This window comes from Camelus bactrianus, chromosome 12 (genome assembly GCF_048773025.1).
Source record: "Camelus bactrianus isolate YW-2024 breed Bactrian camel chromosome 12, ASM4877302v1, whole genome shotgun sequence".
Classification (NCBI taxonomy): Eukaryota; Metazoa; Chordata; class Mammalia; order Artiodactyla; family Camelidae; genus Camelus; species Camelus bactrianus.
In genome coordinates this window covers 47,673,239-47,694,298 of record NC_133550.1, presented here as the reverse complement: position 1 = coordinate 47,694,298, position 21,060 = coordinate 47,673,239, and positions in this window count along the sequence as shown.

Genomic DNA, 21,060 nt, shown 5'->3' with positions numbered 1-21,060 from the left:
AAGAGGTTATATTAATTACCTCTAAGATTCCTTCCCTTTGCTCCCACAAATTTGGAATTCCACGGAGGAGCCATCCTGCTGGTCCTCCTGTCTCCACTGTTTCCCAGGATCCTTTTTATCAGTCTGCACGGATCCTAGCCTCGATGTGTCTTTTATCATAGGTTTTAATGAACTAGTAATCTAGAGCCCAAACTATTAGACGTCAAAAACAAGTGTTCTTTTCTAGGGCAAGGAGTCAAACCTTTAAATGTCCAAATATTCACCAGAAGTGAGTGAAATATTTTCATATTATTCTAAGACAAGTGATGTAGGGACTGGCTATATACCTTTTCCCTTCTTCCTCTTAGAATGGGTTTAGTCATTGTAAGGCAGTTAAAGCAGAAATAAAACACAAAGAGTTAAATCCCACTGATCCAATCAGGCTGAGTATTTCTACCTAGCTCTATCTTACATCATCCCTCTGGAACAGAAGGTGCTGGATGCTGCACTGGGTGATTGAGCATCGCTCAGGCCAGATGCACCTTGATGTCCCCAAACATACATAGGACTGAAAAAATAGCAGCCCCTCAGGTATAATAAAAAAGAAGAGAAAGGCAGAGATGTAAGAGGAGGAGTGGAGGGCACGAGGGAGGAAAGAGGAGGAGGAGGCAGAGAGGAGGGAAAGGGGAAGAAGGGAAAGGAAAAAAACCCAAACTCAACACAACCTCTTGTGGTAGGAACCAGAAGGTTCCTGTATGTTGAGACTGTGATCTCTATGGAGAAAGAGAAATTCACCCTTTCTTTGTTGAAGTTCTCTTCTTTACAGTGAGCACTCATGCTTCCATGTGGGAAGGTCAGCTGAACCCCTGATGGAAGGTACTGACAGAGGTTAAATGCCTTAGGTAGGAGAGTAATCCTGTTCAGAAGGAATGAGACTCTGCTTACCAGATAGAGTGGGTAGTAATTTCCAGGCTTCCCCATCTGAGAACATTTAGGGCTGGGGAGCCCATTAGCCTGTGATTTCATGCAGCTGGGTGTCACGTTTGGGTAGGCTTGGCAGGCGGAGGGGAGGGGTGGGGCAGGTGGTATGGAGAGCAGAAAGTGGGTGTACAAAGGAGGACTGTTCTTTTTGTTCTGGTTTTGTTTATGAGGACAGTAGAACATGGGTTTGCAACCAAGAACGTAGAATGCTAGGAAATGGAGTTTGAGACGTTAGGAAGTGGGGGTCAGCAGGCTCAGGGACGGTGAAGATGGATAAGAAAGAAGAAGACCAAGACAACAGAGTGATGCTGAGCGGGGGTGGGATCCTGGTGCTGATGGTGCCAGCTCACGTGATGGATGCTGACTCAGGGCTGCATGTATCCTTGTGACCTTTACAGAAACAGAGAGAGGAAGACACTGTGATCCCTATTGTGTAGAGAAAAGAACTGGGGCTGAATGGGGTTAAGTATTTGGCTCAAGGTTAAACAGCTGGTGGCAGAGCTGGGTATCAGCTGGTTGTCTAATTCCAAGCCTGATGTTAACAGCCACTTTCAATGCTGAAAGGCGGGGAAATAGTGACACCACTAACAGAACAGGAAAATGAATAACCACTGGGTGTGGGGACTGTGAGAGAGGATGAGAAGAGGGACCGACGATTGTTTTTATTACGATAGTGATGCAAGCCCTTTTTTGTAGATCATTACTGCTTTTATATCACAAATAAGATTCCTTTGAATATGTGTTTCCAAGTATCCTTTATGCACACAGAAGAGCCGGTGATCCTTCCAAGAGAGCTTAAGCACCAAACCTAAAAATTTTTCAACTAAAACCTATTCTTATTTATTTCTCCAAACATAAATTAGTGGCCTGCCACAGATGACATCTGTAGAAAATCATTATGACGAAGTGTCTCTTCCTCAGTTTGATTTAGTAGAATTTGTTGCTTTTCATAACACATTGGGGAAATATGTATTTCCACATGGCATATTTTTATTTTTTCCTTTGATGCCTATTTTTATAGTAGATTGTTTTGCTCTACACCTAGACCCATTGTTCTTTTTCCTTCCATTTTTCTTCCAAATAAACAATATTGCTTTTCTGAAGTTGTATTTTCAAATCCAAAATTAACTTCCCATGTGCCTTGGCGTGCCTTTTAAAAATATGCCCTCCTTTGAGATATTTTCAGTGGATGCATATTTGGTTGTTCAGTTCTTTATTTCTCTTCTGACTCTGTCACTAAGATGGACAGAAAAAGCTGTGCTGATCATAGTCATATGTTTAGGAGGCTTAAGAAAAAAACAAAACAAAACTCACACAGAAGCATCTGGACATTTGGCTCAGCAACTAGGATAACAGTCTGGGTGAACTGTTGTAAGAGAAAGGCGTCCATTACTCCCAGTAAAATTCCTGTGACACCACACAGAATGAAAAATCAAATACAGTTGACCCTTGAACAAGCTGGGTGTTAGGGACTCTGACTCTCCCCGCAGTCAAAAATCCGAGTCTAACGTATAGCTGGCCCCCATACACTCAGCTGTTCCGTGTCCGTGGCTCCGCAGCCATGGAGCCAGCCAGCTGTGGGTGGTGTGGTACTGCAGTATGTACTATTGAAAAAGACGCACTTCTGAGTGGACTCGTGTAGTTCTACAAGCCATGTTTTTCGAGGGTCCACTGCATTTCTTTTGAACTTTTGCTTTGAAATATAGCGGAGCCATCTTTGAAAATGTTGTTTGAAAATAAGGCCAAAAATAGACTTGAAGTCATTCATTTAGTCCCCTATAAGTGTTATATATTTTTTATTGGTACCACAGTTATTATGTTTTGATTGTCATTTTAAAAGCAAAGCAAATCTATTGCAGTGACCACATTTCTAATTGTGCACAAAAATGAGTGATGTCTAACCCTCCCTCACTCCCCCATAGAACTACACATTAATCCTTGAAGCACTTTTATGCTTCCTACCGTTTTGTGACACATGTCATATTTGTTATTAATTGTGCCGTGCTTCCTGAGGGCAGTGAACATTTAGGTGTAGTTTACTATTATTTACCTATACATTGGTAATGTCTGAAATGTAAGTAGGTATTCAGAATATGTGTAGAGTGAATTAATGAATGTGAGACATTATTTGAGAAGATTATATACATAAACAGTAGCTCTGAGTTTAGATAAATATTAGATGGAAATCCTCAAGCTGTGGGCTTGAAATACATGGTTATGTTTCTCATAGAAGTTTATAGCTTAACAGGAAGTGGAGCTTCCAGTCTGAATTACCTTGTGTTTATTTTATGATACAAAGTCTTACTAAATCTTCCAGAAGACATATATAAAGCATTTGATTCATGACCAATATTTTATGATAATGTCATATTGAAGATAGTTTATGAAATTGAGATTGAGATTTCTAATTGCATGTATTTCTATCCCTAATGAACACAATGTTTAAAATAATTTTAATGCAGCATTTCTGGGAGTTTCTCTTGAATTCACAGAAATTACATTGTATGTCCTTCTGGTTCTTCTGCACAGGAAAATATTATTTAGGAAAAATATCAAATTGTATCTACATATTCATGTTATTAGTCCACAAAAGGGTTATTATAATTAATTTTATGCCTTGTTTAGTATATATAAACTGGTATGCTTAAGAAACACACCTTGTGATGTAATCAAGACATCATGTAATGAATGGTTTCTGCCTTCTACTATTTCCATAGTCTTTTTCCAGTGCACTAATCTTCCCTTCTTCTGGATGAAAACTCCATTAAATCTGAGTTTTCTGCTTAGACCTTAAGTGCATATAATCTCTACTTAAATATTAGTATGTTAAATGCCTATAATTAAACACTGAATTTGCAGATATTAAATCCTTTCTTCTTCTACCGTTACCCCCCAACCCCAGTTCCAGGGTTCTGTTTCAGGCTAGAAATTCTCAGGAAAAAGGCAAGAGTGATGGACAGTGAGATAGGTTTCTCCTTCTTCTAACATTTGCTGTTTTGACCTCGATAAGGGGAGGGAAGGTTTGGTCAGGGGCCAGGACAAGCACAGCTTTCAGTTAGTATGGTCAGGAGATAGGCTTCGTCCGGCACTGTGACATGTAAGATGGGACATGTTTTGGGGTTCCTCCCAGGTTTGTCCCTGGCCCCTCTTTTCTGGGGAGGAAGCATCTCTATTGACAAAGTTCTCTTAGATGATTTCTTCAGCCCCTGCACGTCTGCTGCTATATCTCTGGCCTCTTTCTCCAGAGGCCTTTGGGCCCTCCAAACAGCCTTATAGGGAAGGACCCAAGATGGCTCCTTGCCTGCTCTTGTCCTGTTACGGCGTTCACAGGTCTGCAGGAAATGCTGTTTTTGGATCTCGTGGTCTGCCACGCTCTGAAGGGCAGGCCGATGCTTCTACACGAGCACTCTCCTGGCTTCAGCATCTAAGCAAAGACAAAGACGGAATGCGCCTGTCATAGGCGGGAGCCAGGTCCTATCATTAGTTTAGATTTCTTAGAATTGAATCAAGCACCAGCCCTCTCTGTATCCAACAATTAGCAAACATATTTCAAAAATAATTTTCCTAGGTAGAAGGGGGTTGAAGCCCCATCTTCTCTTACTATGCCACAAGTTAGAAGTGGGATTTCCGAAGACTTCTCAGCAGTGCTCCCTTCTCTTTAATAAATATCTCTGATCTGGATCAGGGGTCCCAAGGATCATGGAGTAGGTTCCCTTGCATTTCTATTCTGAATTCCCTTTGTGTGTGAGGTAAGGTGACTGTAAGCCATACTCATTGTCGGAGCTTCCGTTGAAACATAGAGAACCACGTATATTCTATATCCTGTTACACCAATAACTCAAAGTATGAGGAATGAGGAACAAGCAGGTTGAAACATATACCAGTGCTGGTGCTGGACTATTTTGATCTACACAAATAGTAGTTTCATCAATCTAATATTAACACTATTTTAAAAATGCAGTTGTATAGTTGAATAAATAGCAAGGGTCCATCATTCCTTACCTGAAATCTTTGGGCTCAGATGGGTTTCAGAATTCAGAAGACTTTTAGATCTTTGATTTAGATTTTTTTAATGTAACCCAGGGCAGATTCTATACATAGCTTCCCAGTGGGTCTGGATTCTGAAGTTCTCTGATTGATGTATTGGGAGGGTGTTTGAGGAAAATTCTGTTTTATCTATAATGACAACTGTGGTTTCAGGCTTAGAATTTGCATTTCCTAGAGAAGTTTCAGTCATCTGGTGAGAAGTCTAGGTAACAGGCGAACTATAGACGGAGGAATCACCATATTCCGCCCAAAGTGTCTTTGTAACTCAGTGATGTGACTGCATCATTGCAAAGCCTCTGTCGTGAATTCATTTCATTTCACACTCCACCCTCCAATATGTAAGCACACTAATTCATGAAATGATAACAAACTAATTGAATATATTACATTTTAGAAGCTTAACATTGAAAATAAAGTGAAACAAGCAGGGATATTTCATGGTTATCAATTTACACCTCATTCATTTGCTACTAGGAATCTGGCCAATATATAAAAATCAAACATATTTGAATTTCTAGCTGCTATACTACTTCTTTTTTTAATGCTATCTTAGACTTTCTCAAATTTTAGTGTAGAAGAATTACTCTGTAAGAGCACACACAGAAAATACGTATGTTAAGTGGTAGGTGATAATTTTTTCCAGGGTAATTTTTACCTCCATTTGGCTTTCACTTCAGGCTTTGATTTTAGAAAATGACCCCTGCCTAGGAGTTGACATCACAGTGATGGGACCCCTAAGGGCGTCTAATTGATGATCAGCGCAGGCTTGAATGGCAATCCCTCTTTGTTAAGTATATATAAGCGGCTGCTGCTCACAGGCTTGTAACTTCTCTTCCTAGGTGTGCTATGAGCAGGAATATCACTCAGTTAAATATCATTTCACTTGGCATTGTACGACCTCACATGCCCTGCTTACTTCTCTATGCTTTCTGTAAACAGAAACTTACGAACTTTGGGAACTACTTAATACTAGAGCAGGTGTGGTATGAACAAAATGCAACTGTCATCAGACATTCAGGACATCATGTCCATGTGTCTGCCACTATTAGAAATACCAAGTTAGGCAAATCACTTAAAGTGTCTGTGTCTCTTTTCCTGAAAATGGGGCAATAGTAATGATGGTACTATTGTATGATATTTTGCTTCTAAGAAGTACATTGACTAAGCCTCATTTGATTCTCATAATGTCCCTCTGAGAAAAACAGCTCAGATAGAATTATCCATATTTGACAAGTAAAAAAACTGATGCTCAAATAGATGAGATATCTTCTTGCCTAAGCCACTGAGCCTACCTGAATAGCGCTCTCAAGAAGTTTTGGATTTGCATCTAAAATCTAGATTTTAGATTTCACATAGTTGTTTTTGCCTCACCACTTCCCCCTCCCCAACTGTATCAGGTTTTTTTTTTAATCCCCCCAAACTTCAGTCAAATGACACTGCAAATTACCATGGTTTTTGTCTGTGTTCCAAGAATTCTATGATATCCTAAATGTATTTTAATTGACTCCTTTTTAACCTAAATAAATTTGTATAAAGTAAAATTATATATAGTTATTGCAGATGGATAATCAGTAACACTGGCCGTAAGTGGGAGGTGTCTGGAGAGCACATGCACGGAACAAAACCCAAACTAAATCAATGTTATTAAATTCTAGCGAGAGAACCTGGCAAACGATCTGAGCCTAAAGTTTGCTCTTTGTTATAAAGGGAGATTAGTAAGTCATCGAAAGAGGCTGAAGACATACTGACATCAACTAAGACCTTTTATAATGTAATCAGAGGCTTTGAAAAAGGACGATTTTCTTACTATGTGACTCAGTGTTAAGACCAGGCCTGTGGGCCACCTGAAATCAACTGGTGTGCGGCCACTGGGTACTGGCCCCACGCTGTGGGGAACACTGCACTGTGTCTCGCCGAGCACGGCCTCCTCTGGAGGTTAGAGTAGTTTCAGGTAATACTTGTAAAAGCACTTCAACAACATTGGCAGCAGTTGCCACTGCGTGCTGGGTCCCGTGCTATGCCATTTACACGGATTATATTGATGTGTAATATCTACAGTCTCATGATGTGTTAGTATCCATATTGTTCTCCTGAAGAATCTGCAGCTTGTAGAGATTAACTTACTAGAGGTAAAATGATCAGTAAATGGAAGTGCTGGAAGCTGACCTCTGGTCTGGCTGATTCCCGAGAGTGTGTGTGTAAACGTCATGTCATGTGTATGGTTTACAGTTAATACTATATGGAAATGAAAAAAAATACTGTGCTGTTCCCATTTTGGGTTTTTTTTAATTTCTGGTACTAAATACTGAAAGCAGGTATTTTTTACATTAAGCTTTCTAAACTCTTCAGACACTTACCAAATATAGGAACTACTGATCTTAATTTTGTCATTTGTGGATCATCCAAACAAAATTGTCTCCTTCAGATGGTCTTAAAGAATATTTACCTTTAATTATTATTGTTGTTGTTGTTATTATTTTTACTTCAAATTGATGTATTTGGGAACAGATAATCTAACTCATGGAGATTCGGATAGCAAAACCTGGAGAGTGTTTGTTTTTTTTAACATTTTAGATTTAGGATTTATTGACGATTACAAAAAGATTTGTTGGCGATGACTGAACCCATTAGGGAATGAGAAATAAGCATGTTTTCTACTCAAGCATAATGATAAACAACTATGCATCTCTAGCCTCGTTTTCTGTTATCAAGTGTTAGTTTCCTCTCCCCTGGAAAGTACTTACAATTATTACCCTTGGAACTAAGGGACTGGTCCCTCTTCTGGTATGATGGAGATTACTCTTCTGAATTCTGCTTTTTCTCTTCTGAATCTCACAACTATGATTTTCTGAGCTGGGAGATCTGCTTTTGAATTTGATCCATTATTAATAATCGTGTTTAAATTTTTTAGTATTCTTATGTGTTTACTGAAAGCACATTAATAAAATGATGAGACATTATTTGTGGTTTATATAGAAGACTTTGTGTCCTTCCTGTCAATTTGCATGTCACAGAGGCTGGGAGCCTTTTTAAAAAATGTTTACATTTATGTACATTTACTTTTTAATTATTGGGAATGGCTGTGGCTTCCTGGTGTACATGTCTCTCTCTCCTTAACATAGGTGGGCATGTCTGGGTTCTTCTCACTAACAAACAACCTTTTTACTGTGGCCATGGTGAGTGAAACAAAACACTGGTTCAGCTGGAATTCAGAATCAGGCTTTCTGATTCTAAATTCCAAGTTTTGTTTTTTTGTTTTTTTTAATTACAAACATATTCTAAACTCATTAAGAACAGCCAAGTATAATGTAAAAAAGCTACCAGGCAAAACAGTTTTTATTAAATGCCAAGTAAAGTGTCTGGTTTGTCTTTTAATAATCATGTTTGGGAGATAGTCACAGCAATCTGGTCAACATTTTAGCATTTTTGAAAGACCTATGTTCCAGCTTTGTCATCTATGAGGACCTGGTCTGGGCCAAAATCTCTCTTGGTAAAAGACTCCACACCTTAAAAGTTGGTCTCACGTTTAACTATCCTTATTGTCAAAATATTTCACTGTGCGACTAAGTACCTTGTGCCCCCCCGAACCCTCCATCTTGTTCACCTGCAGTCTACGCTGCGGGCAGCTCTTCTCTGATGCACTCTGACGCCTTCCTAGTGTTTCAAGCTCTTATTCTAGATCTTCCCCCTGAGTCCTTCCTAACCTTTGTGCTTCTTTGCTTGGGTAATTTAGAAGGCTTCACGTTCCATCTGCGCTGCTGTTTTATTACAGAAGCACTTCAGTAACTCATAAGCTTTAATAGCGGAATCACACCGTTGACTTATATGTATTTAGCATGTAGTTAGCATGACCTTCAGTGCTTCAGCTTCATTTTGGGAGACTTACAACACCTCACTCTTCTTAATTATTTGTTTGAGTCTTTGCTATTCATTCAGCTTCACTTCTGGTGTCTACTCGTACCTTGTTGGTTAACCCAGCTGAAGTGCAGAGTGCCTGCATTTTCACACTGTAATTTAGCACTGTGAAGGTATTCAATCTTAGCGTAACTATATGGTGATTTTTATCCTTGCTTTTTGCTCTTAAAGCTTATGCTACTTTTTTTCACTTTCAAGTTTATAAATACGTAAACAATTTAAAATTTAGAGACAAGCATGAGTAGGCAGTGTATACACTGAAGCTAAAGTCTTTAAAAAAATGTTTTTTTAAGTAATATGCTCACTTAAACAGGAAAAAAAAAAGAAGTCAGCCCATTTATTGCTCCTTTATTACCCTGTTCTGATTGAATGTTTCAAACCTATCCAATAAGATAGGGTTGTTGAACTTTAAGAGTGGCAATAGAAATATATTTTGGGAGATTGCATTTTTAATTTAGTAAATAACCTGTAACGATTTTATTTGTTTTACTTCTAGCTTACAGTTTAAATCAAGCAGTATAGTACAACATAACAGTTTATACTAGATTTTAGGAGGAACTAGTTAGTTGCTTGAGAATAACTGCCCTCATAAAATATTTTTTGAAAAAACAAATGAAATCCATTTTAATAGCAAAATCCTCTTGATTTAATCATACACATTATTCACTGTATTCAATAAAAAGCCTTAGTTTCAGAGCCATGTAAAGGAGGAAAAAAATCCTCTGAAAACTAAGGGTAAAGTAGATGAAGGAACAAATTAATATAGATGCTGACATTCATTTGAATTTAGATAATATTCTATTTCTGACTAAATTTTCCAAAGAGCATAATATAAATTTATGCTAAGAAGTATGTCATATTAACCTATCGGAATAAATACACAAACTTGTAATAGGAAACATAGCCAGAAATATAATTTACACAGTTTGTGGCAGAGAGATAAAGGTGCTAGATTTAAGAAGTACAAAGATCTGGCAAATGGTAGGCAGTGATGTCTGTCAGGTAAGTAGTTAGGAGCCAGAGGAAAGTAGGCAAGTCCTGGGAGACAAACTGAAGATCTCCAAAGTCTAGAAAGGTAAGCAGAACTCAGACTCTGAGGATCAGATATTCAGGACCTAATATCATAACCAGGTAACACTGGCAAGTTCTAATCCTAGAACTCCTGATTTTTTTCAATCTTTGCCTACCAGATACGTTCACAAAATAATTAATAACAAGAAGGAAGTCAGCATCCCCAGATATTTTACCTTTTGTTAAGTCAGGGCCAAAGCAGTCAGGACTTCCTGAAATTTACGTGTAGTGACACCTGACACTTTTTGAGTGCAAGTTGGAAACCAGGCACTGTAGGTAGGTTCCTTACACGCATTATGTCTCTTACTTGTATTATGGGAATTGCCTCTGTTATACAGATGAAGAAACAGAGACACAGAGAGGTTAAATCGTCTGTTTGAGGTCACACAACTAATAATGCGGGAAGTCTGGATAGGAAGCCAAGCAGTTTAACTTAAAGCCACAGTGAAATACTATTCTAGAACAAAGGCAGGTGAGACCCTAGGATGAATGTGATTATATACTTGAATGGGATTCATCTTTGAACATCATGCCAAAGTAGTGAGACTAAAGAAATTCTCTACAACTCCTGTATTTGAAATTCATAGTTAATAATAAAAATACTTAAGAATTTTCAACTTAACTCAAGCCACCAAGAATGCACTATTTATGACACATGAGAATAGGTGATAGAATCTGCAACAGAATGAGAAGCTTGAATTATTGACCTTTGTCTTTGACTTACCTAAATTCATTTGTTTTATCACCTTGTGTTCATTCAACACACAATTATGTTCTCACTGTGTGCCAACTGCTGTGTTAGGGATAGAGGGATTTGCAGGACAGAGTATGTCCTTATGAGTTTATAGTCTATTGGTGGGGACAGTCAGTAAATAAGCAGATACACATATATATATGTGTGTGTGTGTGTGGGTATGTGTATATATATGTATGTATGTGTGTATATATATATATACACATACACACTATTATACTGTTTCTTGGAGATAGGTGTTATGAAGAAAACTAAAGCAGATTAAAAGTAGAGAATGAAAAGGGTGTTTATGAAAGAATTCTCTGGGGAGCTAAATTTGACAGAAGATCTGAATAAAGTGAATGAACACATTCTCCCAATACACAGAGAAAAGAATTTAAGGAAGAGGAAATAATAAATATGAATATGTTGAGTTCACAAAACAGGGGAGGAGCAGTAGGAGATGGTGTTGAAGGGACAGGTAAGACAGATCTTGGAGAATCTACGAGACCTTGATGATAGGTTCCTGTGGTGAACCAGAGGGGAAACGATTCAGAGTTTTTATATGATATGTTCATAATCAAATTTTTGAAAAATTAAAATCACTCCAGCTACTGTGGAGGTTAATACCTTAGAATAAGGGGTTAGAAATAGAGGTGAAGAAAAGTAGTAAGGTTCAGATACATTCTAAAGGTTGAGCACAATGTAATTGCTTAGGATTTAGGATTTGGATTTTGAATGTTAGAAAAAAAAAAAATAGAATACTCCAAAGTTTTGGCCAGAGTAGCTGGTGGTGCCAGGTTTGAAGGGACAGAAATAATTAAGTTTCTATTTTAGAAACATTAAATGTGAGATGTCTATTAAAGATCCAAGTAAGGAAAGAGATTGGGCAGTTAGATAAACAGTCAGGAAACAGTGGGGGACATTTTAAGATGAGGTTATAAACTTAGAAGTTATCAAAATATATAGATGGTTTCCAAAGCCTTAAGATTGGATGGCTTTACCAAGGAAGCAGGGGTGGATAGAGAAAACAGGAGAGACAAAGGTTGAGCTCCAGGTCAAGCTTCCTTAAGTCAGGAAGAGGAAGAAAATGCAGAGAATGAGTTTGAAAAGAAATAGTAAAATAAAAAGTAGGGGTATGTAGTGTATTGGAATTAAGGAGAAGAAAATGTTTCAAAAATGAGGAGATGTCTAGTCAAATAATGCTGAGAAGATGAGTAAAATTAAAACTCAATGTAGACCATACAACCATAGAGCTTATCAACATGGAGGCTGTCATGAGCCTTGAGTAAAACAATTTCACTGGAATGGTTGTGATCAGAGCCCTAAGAGATCAAATGGAGGCAGCAAACATAAACCCTTTGAGGAATTTTGCCAAAATGCCAACAGAATTTGGGCAGCAACTAAATGGGCACACACGGTATAGTTTTCTTTTTTTCTTTAGTGGAAGCTATTATAGAATGATTGTATGTAAATAGAAACAGTCCAATACTCAGAAAAAGAAATGTAATTTATATTTGAAAGAGAAGTGATAACTGAAGGAACAAAGTCCCTGAGCTGGAGACAAGGATGAAATGCATGTAACTGAATGGGGTGACTTTAGGTAGATGTAGAGACTTTTCATCCATTGTCACAGAGAGAAACTTGAGGATACGGACCTAAGCATGATGGCAGATGAGATGGGAAGAGGAGAAGTTCTATTTTGGTTGCTTCAGTGGGTTCAGTGACCTAATAATGTGGTTATCAACAGGGAATGGGAAGGAGAAGTGGGTGCTGAAAATATGAGGAGATCCAAGGTGGTGTGAAATAATCTTTGTGACTGGGAGAGTGAGCTCACTGGGGGTACGGATTAGAATCACGGAGCAGTGCTTGCTGAAGTTCCAATACAGGTCAGTGGCCCCAGATGTAAAGTAGGACTTGCTCACGTGGCTGTGGGTGCTCCTACAGTCATGGCGAGCAGCCTGGGGACAGGCGTGGTCTGGTGAGATAGTGGGGCTTAATTCGGTGGAGGGTTTTTGCTTTTCTTCATGTAGGTGCACATGAGGGAGTAAGTACAGGAACTCAAGCTTTACTCAAAGAATAGAGGAGAGTTGCGGACTGGGAATTCTAAACTGGACATTTGAAAAATGAGAAAATGAGGGGCTGGTTGCCAATGAAAAGTGATAGAATGGTTTTGTGGTCTCAGTGAGTTGCAGAGTTACTGGAGTGGGACTGATGATTAGAGTAAGTGAGCTGGAAGGATGGGAATTGGTGTTTAGAGGTCTGAAGCTATCTAAGACAGAAGAGCTTTGAAGAAGATGATTTTAACTTAGCTGTTACAGGTCACTAAGTCGTAAGCAGTTGGACCTCCCACTGCCTGCACTGAGGGGTAGCATTCTTTCTCATATTAATAATTTAAAAAGACAGGTGTGCAATTCACATACCATGTGACCTGCTGAATAATGGAAAAATTGAACCTTGTTTTTGAGATGGTATGTATATACTCTAAAAATAATGAGAAAGGTCAAATCTATATTCTTGTGTAAATGGCTCTTCATTGAGATATTCTGTATTAATGTGATTTTAATGTGCAAAGTTGTCTTTATATATAGAATCTCACAAAACATTGACTCCCGTGAAGTCAATACGGTAAGAGATGATTTAACAAGTTTCTATAATTTGAAACAGTGGTTTAGCCAGTATCTTAGTGCAACATGATTCTTAAAATTAATTTGATTTCTCCTGCTTAATTTTATCCTAGTGATCTTTATAAATTAGCCTTTTGGCCTTGCATAAAGCCTTTACACACTTATAAGCTCCAAAACCAGTACATTAAAACAAATTTTCTGTAACTATGAATTTTTGCTCTAAAATACATTCTCAGGACATGGAAATACTAAATCATTTATGAACTATTAAGAAGTTATAAGAGTCTGATGAAAATATTATGGTGTTGCCTCATTTTACCTACATGTAGACATGTAAATGAGCATATAAATAGTACTTTTTGCAATGGCAAATTCATTGAACTTAGTTATTTTGGAAAAAGACTGTAAACATTTCCTCTTGATACTAAACAAAATAGCTTAGTTTTACTTCAGCTATTGAAAAAAAGCATTGCACTGTTATTGTCATTTCCTAAAAAGCAGGCACTTGCATCAAAATAATTTTAAATATTTGGGAATCTTAACAAATTCTTGGCACTAGTTTGTTCTTGTGCTTTAAAGCATATTTTTTATATAAATAACATATCTGGCGTTTTTATACGATGCTTTTCCTAGCAATCATATGGTGGGTATAATTTATCAAGTAAGCAAATCTTAACATTGCCAACGAGTACTTTGGAATGCCTTTTGATGTCAATGAAAGATGGTTTCTAGAATATATATATACATTTAATGTACACATACAGATAGATAAATAAGTTAAATCTTTTCTTTCTGACATTATCAATGATAGTCTCACTCACATGAAAATTTGAACCCCAAATAGGAAATCTGGGAAATTTGGTGGGAAAGTATTGATGTAGGAACCCAGGTTTCCCTGCTATGACAGCTTTGGCATCCTTTTTGATCTGAATTTGGTCGTAGAATTTACTATTGCTGCTTCTTTGAACTTCTCAGTATTAATGGGCTCTGCATTTGAATCACAGTATGGTAAAGGTTGAAGGACGGGTCTCTTAGAATCCTTCAGTTTTCCAGAGGAAGAAACTGTAGCCCAGAGAGAATGAGACTTGTTAAAGACCCACATAACTAGCAAAGGGCAGATTCTAAACTCGAGTTTTCTGACTTAAGAACTCGTGCCATTTTCACGTTGAGCTGGAGTGAGTCTGGGAGGATTGGAAGGGTGTGCTGAAGTAGCCTGGTTCAGCAGAAGTTCTGCGAGGGAAAAGAGTTTTATGACTTGCTGGGGAAAAACCAAGATGAAATGCAATGTCACTTGAAGTTTAGAGGGAAAAAGAGTGAATAAAATATGGATAACTTTAAAAGAACATCGTTTAAGGCCGCTAGTAGATCAATCCATAGTGTTTATTTTGAGCAGTTGGTGACATTAGAAATAAGTGAGGGTTCCAGCCATTTTCCGTGGGTGGTCAGTTTGACATTTCTGTATAATGCCTCTCTGGGCTAATAAAACTTGTCTATTCCTGCTGGTTCTATTTTCATTTTATTCTTTCTGTTCATTTAAAGTAACAATTTAGTAAATCACAGTATATAGGCAAATGCTGGAAATCAAGTGTTTATACATGCTAAAATTTTTTAAGCCTGGACTTTTTTTGCATAACAGATGGGAGAAGTGTGAATAATTTCACTGGAATTTGGTAGCCTTATTTTTTTTTAATTTTACTTCATGACATATAAATATTCAGTTTATGTCTAATAAAACAAATCATATTTTTAAATAAGCTCCACAATTATTATCAAAACAGACTTATGTGATTTGGCAACTAGCAAATAACATGAACATCTGTTACTAGGGAAAGAAATTAAACCAAAATAAATTGAACCATAGTGAATGTTGCTATGATTTGGTAGTTTATTGTTATTTTAAACTACAAATTTATGTTGCCTAGTATCAGCTGGACCTTTGTAATATGTCCTATTTACAGAATGTCACATAACCCACAGATCTGTTTCAAAGACTCCCCAAACTTCTCAAACCCCAAAACAGACCCAGCATTCTCCCAGAAGCATCTTCTTATGAATTATCTAGTCTCCTATATTTATGTGAATATGGTTACAATCTAGTCAGTTCTCTCACTTTTCTTCTATGCTTCTCTGTATCTTAATTCTGCTTAATTCCGTCCCATCTCTGAAGAAGTATTCCCACTTCTTCATGTGTGACTTACATGTCTCTTTGCTCTTGATTGCATTGTCCCTCTAAGATCTTTTTACATCAACTGTGTTTTTAAAGTGTAATTGGGATAGACTTCAACACCACCCCTGTTTGGAGGGTGTGGGGACCCTGGAACTCGATCGGCTTGTCCGCATTCAAGTTCAGGGGCGTATGGAGTTTTGTCCTTCCTTCTACCTTCAGGTGTCTCTCTGGTTATCCAGGACCTTGTCCTATTAGGAGAGCAGGTGAGTGACTTAGGACATTAAAGACCAGATTGTCCAATGAGGATAACGGTGGTGGGAATTTATCCTGCTGAAGATTGGCAAGTGTCATGCAGGTGTCCCTAGAGACTGCCTTCCCCTCACTGTCTGCACTGTGTAGGATTTCTTCAGTAGCCCCTCAGCACAGGCAATGCTTCCCTCTTATCAGTGTGATGTAGACAGTACTTGCTCTTGGAAGAGGTGGGGATTCCCTAACAAGAATGGTCCCCCTAGGTTGGGGAGGACCTCCCTTTTCTGCCTTGTGGGGTTTCCTGACCTTCCAGCCAGAACTAACAGTGTCAAATAAGAACTATATAATATTGCTCTTCACCTACTTCTTAAAACTGTATGTATGAAATAATGCTACATTCCTTCAGCGCTTTAATTTTATTTACTTCTTTGTTAATTGAAGTACTGCCAGTTTTCGATGTTGTGTCAATTTCTGGTGTACAGCATAATCTTTCAGCCATCCATACACACGCACGTGTTCGTTTTCATATTCTTTTTCATTATAGGTTACTACAAGATACTTGATTTTTGATCCTGATCCTCCTCTGTTCTTCTTGACAGTCTCTCCTGTTGCAAATGAAACGTTTTTTTCTGTTACACGTCTGTCAATGAAATGAGCTTCACAAGCCAATCTGAAAGGCAAGGCTCTTCATGAACTTTTCCCTTTCCTTTTCATTTTGGCTACAGCAATCTTCATTCTTTCCAAGGTACTTGTGGTTGGATGGTGGAAGGTCATGCACTAAGTTACCCTATTTAAAAATTCTGCGTATCTGAAATTGTGCCTCTACCCTTTTTGACAAATTCTAAATCTCTTCATGCTCTAAATATTCCGTCTGAAATGCCCCACCAACAAAATAACGATGATGATGACAAACAACAAAGAAAAGTCCTTGAATTTCTGAATCAATACAAACATCAACCCATCTCTCCTTTCCTATTTCCAGGCTGTTTCTCCGCTTCAAATAGCTTGACAAGTGAAGCCTGTTTATTGGCTTGTCTTCCACACTCTTATATTCCTCTGCATGCTGCTAGACAGCTCCCTTTTTATTTTGTACTGTAAATATTTTAAATAGATAATAATCTAAACATCACCAAAATTATAATATATGTGACCGTTTTTTTTCCCTGAATTCCTCCACTGCCATTCTAGCAAGGCAGTATCCACATCCAAATTCATTCATACTAAAACGTTCCTTGTGCAAACAGAGGTATTTTTCCTAGTCCTGGTTCATTTCTTCATTTATCCTCTGGCTCCCACGACCAGTACCTTTTCCTTTCCATCTCCAAGGCATTCCTGCATCAGTTGATTTCTTTTTTTCTCTACACCTTCCCACTCTCTGGCCCTCTCCACAAGCTCCTTAGTTCTGTCTTGTTTTCTGTCTGTCGTTTCGTTCGACCCTTAAATAAGTGTTCCCCAGTTTCTCCTTTCACCTCTTTCCCTACCTTGCTTTTTTTCTGCCTGAGGGTTTACATTTGCTTTCAAGGTGTTAATGACCATATACTTGGTTGGTCACTCCAAAATCTTAATCTAAAGTAATAATACTTTCGCAGTATTATTTTGGTATTATTTTAGTAGTGATACTAAGAAGACATTGGAAAGAAAGGACACACAAACCCCCTACATTTTATTTTCTCCCTTGGAGCAAAACAATTTGCTAACTGAGGCAGTCGGTAAAACAATATTTTAATTTTACATGTATGCTTTTGTGTCTTCTAGCTTGAAAACAAGGCACATGTTAACTCTGGATGCCAGACTGACTTATCATAGTAATATACTGTATTGAAATACTTTTTGAGCTGTTCTTGAGCACAGCATGGAAGTTTGTTATTAATTTTTGCTTGCTGTGAATGAGACAGACCTTTTTAAATAATTAAAGGGCAAGTGATTTCGCCAAGGTACCATTTTAGGATGTCACTTGAATTTGGGCTATTTTTTTTCCTGCTCTTTCTTTTCACACAACATTAAATAACGTACTAGATTCTAAAAGTCTTCTTGTAGAATCGTCTTAAGGAATTCCATTAGCATGTTTGATTCAGGCATCAGAATATGAATTTCTTCTATATTTGAAGAAATAAATTTCACTCTTGCTACTGTTAAATCATTTTTCAGGCAATGAGTAAAGCAGACACTTCTGATTTCCACAATGTTATCCATGGCCTAAATTAATTATGATTTTAGCACTATCAAAACTATTAAGTTAGTCCTTTTATTAGGTAAAGATACTGAAATTAATGGAGACAAACAGATATGAATGGTTACACCTTAATCTCAGTGGAATTTGTAGGCATGTGTAGGAGCATAGGTAGGAATGAAAGATGAGAAGATGAGAGACTGAGTTAAATGCTTGACTTTGAAAAATCAACTTACCCAAAATTAAACATTAAAATATCTCCATTTATTTCTCTTAAAAATAATAATAATTTGCAAATATTCCAAGAAAGAATAATTAATAAGCAATATGAAGTAGATAAGGTATTGTAGAACATCTTATCTTTAGACTAGACTCAACTTGCTAACTTCCTTTACGGGAAAGGAAAGTTACCCGAAGTTTTATCTATAGCTATGTAAGGAATTAATTAACGTCAAGAGTTTTACCACACAGAGACAACAGTTTTCTGAATAGAATTACACACAGTACTATAGGTTCTTCAAAATAAGAGGGACGGTAAGAATTAAAATGTTTCAAAGTTCATGTTTCGAGGTCTTCTGAATTCTTAGTAATATTCACTTAATTTTAAAATCTAGTGTTTTTTTTTTTGACCTTGTTTTTTCCAGGTATTGTTCCCCCCAAAAAACAAATGAAACCATAAATACAAATGATAAAACTATATATGAATTTGGGGAGGTAAAATCAAAGCAATGAAAGGAAAACGTTTTGGTACCGTTAGAGAACATAGCATTCATTTTCAAAGAACAAGCAAGAGAACATTTGGCAGAACTTGAATGACAGGAACATTGAGATGGCACTCGTAAATCGATTATGAGTTTCAATGCTTGAAAGTGCATATTCTAAACATAGTAATGTTTTAAAATAAAAAAATTCAGAATTCTTAAAAAAAATACCTATTGAAACAAAAAAGGATTTTCAAAGTAAAATCAGGCTATTATTTCATAGCCTAGGAATAAATTATTTAAATTGATGGGCAAAATCGGAATTTCAGATTCCAGTAATAACAGGAGATGATGTATTCTGATTCTCTCAGATTTAGTGAGGACTCTGTTGTTCACACTAGGGGATGCTCAAAAAGTATACCATTGTTTGGTGCTTGGCTACCTCAGTATCTGCAGATCCTGGACCCTTGTGCATCTGTGAGGTGATGTCTCAGAGGAGCGTTTCTATAAGATCATATCTTTTGTTTAATCACAGGCTCTGATTCAGTAGCAGCAATGCACACACATATATTCCTCAGGAAAGGCTATTCTGCAGTCAAGAAATAGTTTCCCATGCGACACTTGCTGGCCTAACTGTATACATTCACTGTGAATTTAGCTTGCAACATTTGAACACAGGGTTTTACTTTTTATTCAGTATAAATTCACTTAGCAATTAAGATGTGGACTTACTCTGTTTTAGATGAAATGCTAGGTATTATTGGTGAGATAGTACTGAGTAGAGGAACAGGACAGGAGCAATACTTCCATAAATAGAACACAAAGTAGAGCCATTTTGTTCAACCCTTTTACACCTATTGCCTGAAATGGTGTCTATCACATAGTGGTACTCTCTGTATATGTTTATTTATTGGATGAATGGCTATGATAAATACCACAGGAGAATAAAAGTGTTCCAAGTGCTCAAAGGGTAGGTTAGGAGTGTGTGATACTTGTGGAAAGCTTCGTGAGTCACATTTCTGGCTGCTGCTTGGTGCTGTGTTTAGTGGTGCTGAACATAAACCTCACGACGCATGGTAAGCAGAATGTGAGACATTACATTTTTCCCTCGCCCAATTCATTTGTTCATTCATCATTCTGTCATTTACCGAACACTTCCAGTATAAGCAGACCAGAACACAGAAATAACAGATAAGACCTGCCCGTCATGAGGTCACCATGTTTTGGAGGAGACAGGCAAATAAGTAACAGTTACAAATGATTTTGGTAACTGCTCTGATAAGTTCTGGGGGGGGGGGAGAGAAAGAATATACAGTGTGTCAGGGTTTGGTGCATCTGATTTTGTCTCCTGCCTTCTGAACTGAATTAGGATGAATGGGAATTAGTCTGCTGAGTTTCTCTCTCAGAGTTAAGACTGATCCTCAGTTTATTTCCAGTTCACCTCTTACCTTCTCACACCACGTAGTTAATATAATCACTATGCATGTTATGTTGAATGGATACAATTATCCGCAACACACGCCACTTTTTCATTTCTGATTGAGTGAACCATAATTGACACTGCATCCCATCCTTTGTAAACACTTTGATTGGACCCATAATCCCTTTACATTATTATGTATCTATCCTCCTAGCAAACGTGGAGCTGGTCTTGCTAGCTGATGCTCTGTATGCTTGTAAATCACACTTTAAATGCACGTTTGCTTGGGGCTTTTGCTTTGACACACGATGGGAAATTGACTCAATTTTCATTGTGCTTGGCATTTCTTTCTGTTGTTCCCTTTTCACTTGTCAGGCCCACCTTAAAGTTTCCCTTTATGATGTGAGCTGCCTCAAAAGAATGTGGCAGACTCCCAGACTGGCCGGTTAGACCCACCTATCTTTCATTTCAAGCAACACAGTTTTCATCAACTCCCACAATCCCTATTCCATTAATTTGAAATAAATATTTGATGATTCCTCATACTAGGGTAAAGGGCTATGCATTTTCAACTTCAAGAATAAGCTAAGACTCTGAACTTCTCAGAGATCCAGAGATCCCTGATGTGCCCTGTAGAGTCAGACTGCCTGTGTTCAGATCATACCTGCCACTTACTCGCTTTGTAAGTTAAGGTCATTGGCCTCTGTGGGTCTCACCTTCCTCATCTGAGAGAAGGTGATCATAATATTACTTACACAAGATTCCAGGGAGGCTTAAATACATTAATACCTGTGAAATGTTCAGAATGGCATTTGCTAATATTAGTTACTTATCTACATGTTCCAACCAGATTATTACCCGCTTTTGAAATTATGGAGATGCTACTGACAACAATAATGGCTAATATTTAGAGATGGATTTGCCATGAATATCATAAACCTTAATCTTCAGCATCCCTTACTTGGATAGGTCCTTTAAGGGTCATGAAGTTCTGGTAAAA